Source organism: Austrofundulus limnaeus, unplaced genomic scaffold (genome assembly GCF_001266775.1).
Source record: "Austrofundulus limnaeus strain Quisiro unplaced genomic scaffold, Austrofundulus_limnaeus-1.0 Scaffold129, whole genome shotgun sequence".
Classification (NCBI taxonomy): Eukaryota; Metazoa; Chordata; class Actinopteri; order Cyprinodontiformes; family Rivulidae; genus Austrofundulus; species Austrofundulus limnaeus.
Window position 1 is genome coordinate 48,772 of NW_013952531.1, and position 5,484 is coordinate 54,255.

The following is a 5,484-nucleotide window of genomic DNA, read 5'->3' on the forward strand; positions in this document are numbered from 1 at the left end:
CCTTCCTTCCTCCCTTCCTCCCTTTCTTCCTTCCTCCCTCCCTCCCTCTCTCCCTTCCTTCCTCCCTTCCTTCCTCCCTTCCTCCCTTTCTTCCTTCCTCCCTCCCTCCCTCTCTCCCTTCCTTCCTCCCTTCCTTCCTCCCTTCCTCCCTTTCTTCCTTCCTCCCTCCCTCCCTCTCTCCCTTCCTTCCTCCCTTCCTTCCTCCCTTCCTCCCTTTCTTCCTTCCTCCCTCCCTCCCTCTCTCCCTTCCTTCCTTCCTCCCTTCCTTCCTTCCTCCCTTTCTTCCTCCCTCCCTCTCTCCCTCCCTTCCTTCCTTCCTTCAGCCGTAGCACACAAACAGCTGCACTGATCCACATGAACTGAGTCAGGACTGTAGATGAGTCTGACCTACACTGCACCAGCTAACGGTTTTATGATGGACCCCATATTTGAGGAGGGGGCTCCTTTCAAACAGGGGGTGTCTGACATGTAAAAATGCTTATAACTCAGAAACTGTTCAACACAGGAGCTTCAGATTTATTTTGTTGTTTAGCTCTGATGAAGCTCTGTCCATCAGATCAACCAATGACCCCCCCCCACCCCCACCCCAAACACTACAATTTTAGGATGCACCTACAGTAGTAGCATGACATTTATTAGGAATAAAGACTTGTGTTGTGGTGTATTTGTGGGTGCGGGGGTCATTGTGTTACCTCTATGCTGTGTCGAGTTTTTTCACATTTCTGTAACCAAGGAAACTGACTCTGTGGTGTTTCTGAGATGTATTTCTTTATTTGTTCCTACCTGCTTATGCAAACTAATATTCTCTTCAAATCTGTTGTTTTTCTTCTTAATCTTCTTGTTTGGTTGGTTAGATGTAAGAAAATGTTCACTATTACTAATGTTTACAACAAGTTTGGATAAATTCTCCATAAACTAATAAATAACTGGAAAAACAGGTTTTTATTTAGTTCTGATTCACTTATAGGAAAAAATAAACTGCTTCTTCTGCAAATAGAGATTTTCTTTTCATGTCTTGAGATTWAAGTTGTTACAGGACTTTTATTATGAAGGAAAAGGTTTAAAAGTTCCTTTTTGTATGAAGTCAAACATGTTAGCCGTCCTCCCTTCATCCCAGTTCCTCCTGCAGGTCTCCTCCCAACTGGTTCAGATCTTTATCACATCCACTGAGACCCTTTTCTGAGTCCATTTAAACGTTTTACATGAATTTAACAATAAAATGAAAGCAGCTCTTCACCACATCTTGTTCTAATTTCTGACTTCTCTGTGTTTATTTATTATCCTGGTGTCCAAACAAATCTTTAAAGTCTTCAGCTGATCCAAACTGTTCTGATGAGACCATCTTACATTCAGGATTTCCATATTTTCCTAACTTCACTGTCAGACTGCAGGTTTACTTCTGGTTCCTAGAGTCTGTAAACAGGAGGCGGAGCTTTCAGCTCAAACGCTCCTCTTGGTAAAACATCTTGTAGTTTTTGTCCCTGAACCTGAAACACTGTTTCCTTTTAGAGCCACGTTTAATACTTTTATATAAAAATCCTAAAGCTAAAGCTGCTTTGGGTTTCCTTAGCCATCCTTTAGCTCTGCTGCTGTGGGCTCAGGTTGCTGGTTTCTACTTTCAATATTTGTATTTGTAATTATCGCTGTCATTTTCCTGTTTTCTTTGTCTTCCCATAGAAATTAGAACCTGGACCACTTCCTGTTTTACTCTCTCCAATCCCAGTTGGTTGGCGGCCCATCCTGGTCTTGGTCCTGGTCCCGGTCCTGTTTCTGCTGGAAGTTTCTTCATTTCCACTGTCACCAACCTGTTGGTCTGAATTAACTGGCTGCAGTTGGTTTCAAACAGGATCTGAATTAGATTTATGATTTGAAGGCTGCAGAACAACCGATCTTCAGAGAAAACACAAAACTATTAACCAAATATTCTTTTTCAATCAATCAATCAAAACTTTACTTGTATAGCACTTTTCACAGCCAACGGCAATCAAAGTGCTGCACAACAGAATAAAAATACAATAAGATCAAATCAAGTAAACACTTCCATAAGTAGAAAATAATACAAAAACATGTAAAAAATAAAAACTGGCCCACTGCAGGTGCTCTCTAAAGTTAAAAACCAAAGCAAAAAGATAAATCTTTAAAAGACTTTTAAAACCTGTTAACAAGCACCGGAACACCCACATTCCATTTTAACTTTCATTTTACTTTAAACCGTCATGCTCCGTGTCCCAGAAAAAATTCAGATTATTAGCTTTAAAAACAGACCAAGCTTGTGAATTTACTCTAAAGGGTGAAGAGCAGTACTTCYTRTCATTTGTGTGTAATTTTAAAGGTGTTTTATGGTATTTTAGGCCGGCAGGTTAAATGTTTAAAATCATCAGGTGACCTGGCAGACCTCACAGAGGGAGGGACTTGTTTAGCAGGATGAGAAGAAGGTGTCAGATCGTTTTATACATTTAAAAACCAAAAGTGGAAGTTTAAAATCAGTCCTGAAAGGAACAGGCAGCCAGTGAAGACAGTGTAGAACAGAGGTAARATGTTCACACCATCTTGTCCTCATTAACAAACGAGCTGCTGAAGTTTGGACCAGTTGGAGACGGTGGAGAACAGACTGGTTAATTCCACTACAAAGTGAACTGAAGTGGACCAGTCTAAAAGATAAAAGCATGAATATTTTTCATCCKAACAGTCTGACTCTATTAGTCCTGATGAAGGTAAAATGCAGTGCAGATCTAACCTGGTCGGCACACAGAGAGCAGAGAGGAAGCTGTTCATTAATGTGAACAGCAGGAAGTAAACACATTGTCTGAGTGCACACTCATTATTTTAGCTGCTAACACACGTTCAGGTACGAGTATTACATACCCAAGTGCTGAAATCACAACTAATCTTCTGTTTTTGGAGTTTTAACTGATAATCATGTTGAAAATAAAGGTCATTACTGCTGACACTAAATGTAGTCAGGAAAACAAGATAATGGAATAAATTACCAGCAGGTAGACGTAAATCGGAGTGTTTTTTTTCTGTAGTGTTAGCAAAATATCTCATGATCCATTGAATGCTTTAACAATACTCTCATAACAGAGCCGCTTTATAGAAGGAGCACCTCAGGTTTAGCATTTTAGCTTTCGCCTTAGCTCCAGAGCTAATAGATAAACATATGGTGATACAGCGTTAGCTCTAACACTATATTGCCATTTATGGATGTATTAGCTTGCGCACTAACCCTATATCACCATATACTGAARATATGTATTAGCTCAGGTGCTAATGCTATATTGCCATATATGTGTGTATTAGCTTGTGCACTATATCACCATGTAAATATTAGCTCAGGTGCTAARGCTATATCACCATATAGTGAATATTTGAGTTAGCTCAGGTGCTAACATTACATTTTGCCCTAAGTTTGGATCTATGACAAAAGCTAAAAGGTTAAAAACATGCCTGAACAGGAACTAGATCCCTGGACCCTCAAGTTTTAAAGTCTGATGTATTTTTACAGTCTGGTTTTTATAGTTTATGTTTATCAAYTATTGACGGTTATAATAACGGTTAATGTTTCTGAAAGACGTCACACTGATAATGTGATGCTGAGGTTTATTGTGTCGACCTGAAAACCTCATGGACTTTATTTCTTCTCAGAAAATGATCTGACCATTCCTGTTGTAGAAAACATCTGCAGAACGAGGCTGAGTTCATCAGAAAATTAATAACTTGTATAAAAGAAATGGAAGAAAAGCCGGTAAACGAAAAGTCTCCTCGCAGCTGCAGATGTAACTTAAAGCATAAAACCCATTTTATTACGGTCAGCTCTTAAACCTGGAATGCTTTCTCCTGATTTAATTTCCCCCTCTACACCTGCTCCTGGACTGGAGGGACAGAGTATTTGTGTGTGCAAAAAGAGCCCTAACAATCTTACAATTTTCTTTAAAAAAAAAAGGAAGAAGCAGCATCTTTTCCTTTAGTCAAGAACCACCACCACACCTGCAGAGATAATCATTTTTAGAATTACAACGCGCTCATTTCTCGCCTCTCAAAATCCAATTTTTGGTGATTACGCTCCGCGGCTGAGGAGTGTTGCAGAAGCTCATTTGACATTACCGGGTAATGGATTACAGTCTTTACATTCTGGCCCGGCTGAGACGAGCTCTCCGCAGGGCTACGAGGTGCAAATTGTGCCAGGAGATGTGCCGAAGGCTCCTTCTTCGCTCCGCCATTTGGTTCACGAGGAGCCAAAGGAGCAATTTGGCCCCTAAAATTGGGCTTTTAACCCTCGTAACTAATGAGCACCATCAGAACCTGGAGACCTGAAGCGTGCTGTCTCGCAGAGCTTTTACTGCTTCATATGCAAAGTTTCTGTCTTAAAGAAATGCATGTCAGCTGCTCAGTTTTAAACTATTAAACCTAAACAAACATCCTTTTAGAGTCCAGCACGTTTTTACACGAGTCTTTCTGGTAAAGGTTTTTTGTTTGAGTAACAAATCTCCTGATTAGTAACTCTTTCTGGAGAACACGACTCACCAGGACTTCATTCATGAATTTCAGTTTCCCTCGCTGAACTAATAATCATCTTATTGTGGAGCTGTGTTTTACAGTAATGACTGTTATTTGAGCACCACATGAGAAAAGAGTTACCTGTTATTTATTAACTTACAACTTGGTTTACTCTTCTGTTTGTTGGCACTCTATATTTTAAAGCAAATGTCTGTAAATTACGTGGTGTCTTCTTGCTGTCCTGGTTGGGAGGGGTCGGATCCAACAACTCAACGAGGTTTTATTAAAAGATAAAAAGTTGAATAAACACAAAACTAAACACTGGTGCATCAGCAGAAACAAAATAACTAAACTTGAGGAAAATCCAGCAGGAAGTGAAGCAAAAATGGACTGGGGCTGATTGGCAACATGACAACAGGTGTGAGTGAGGGGGCGGGGCTAACAGAGGCTGAAGGCACAGGTGAACTAACCTCAGTTTTGWGTTTAGCTTATTTTGAAATGTTAGCACACAGTTTTTAAATAAAGTGAAATTTTTTGGACAAACTTCAGCAAAGTCGCTGAGTTTCGAGTCCTAACTTACAGCTCCGTGCTGCTTTTTTTTTTAATCTTCAGAATCAGATGAAGAAGGAACATTTTGTTTTAAGCTGTGATTTTTGGGCGGAAACAGCTGGCATTCAGAAAGGAGAAGTCCTCAGTGCCCTGGAGACATGGATCCATCAGTAAGAGGAACACAGAAGGTTATGTTGCCTTCAGAACTATTTACCCCAAAGAGCTGCCCTCCACTTCACTTCTTACCCCTGCCAGCTGTTTCTGCCACTGATGTTACACAAGACACAGGTAGCTGCAGTTAGCTAATGGCTACAGGTAGCTGCAGTTAGCTAATAGCTACAGGTAGCTGCACTTAGTTAATAGCTACAGGTAACTGCACTTAGTTAATAGCTACAGGTAACTGCACTTAGTTAATAACTACAGGTAACTGCACTTAGT

The 5,484-nt window shown here is 40.3% G+C and overlaps 1 protein-coding gene and 1 long non-coding RNA gene across 2 annotated transcripts in view; one reads left to right on the forward strand and one right to left on the reverse strand.

The window, feature by feature from the left end:
* Positions 1-5,484, reverse strand: part of esr2a (estrogen receptor 2a) — a gene marked incomplete in the record, with an annotated part of 50,638 nt that overhangs the window by 26,820 nt on the left and 18,334 nt on the right.
* The window catches only part of LOC106522407 (uncharacterized), a 3,578-nt gene continuing 3,465 nt past the window's right edge, over positions 5,372-5,484 (forward strand). The window contains exon 1 of the long non-coding RNA XR_001310784.1: positions 5,372-5,469. This is a non-coding gene — a long non-coding RNA (uncharacterized LOC106522407). The remainder of the gene's footprint in view (positions 5,470-5,484) is intronic.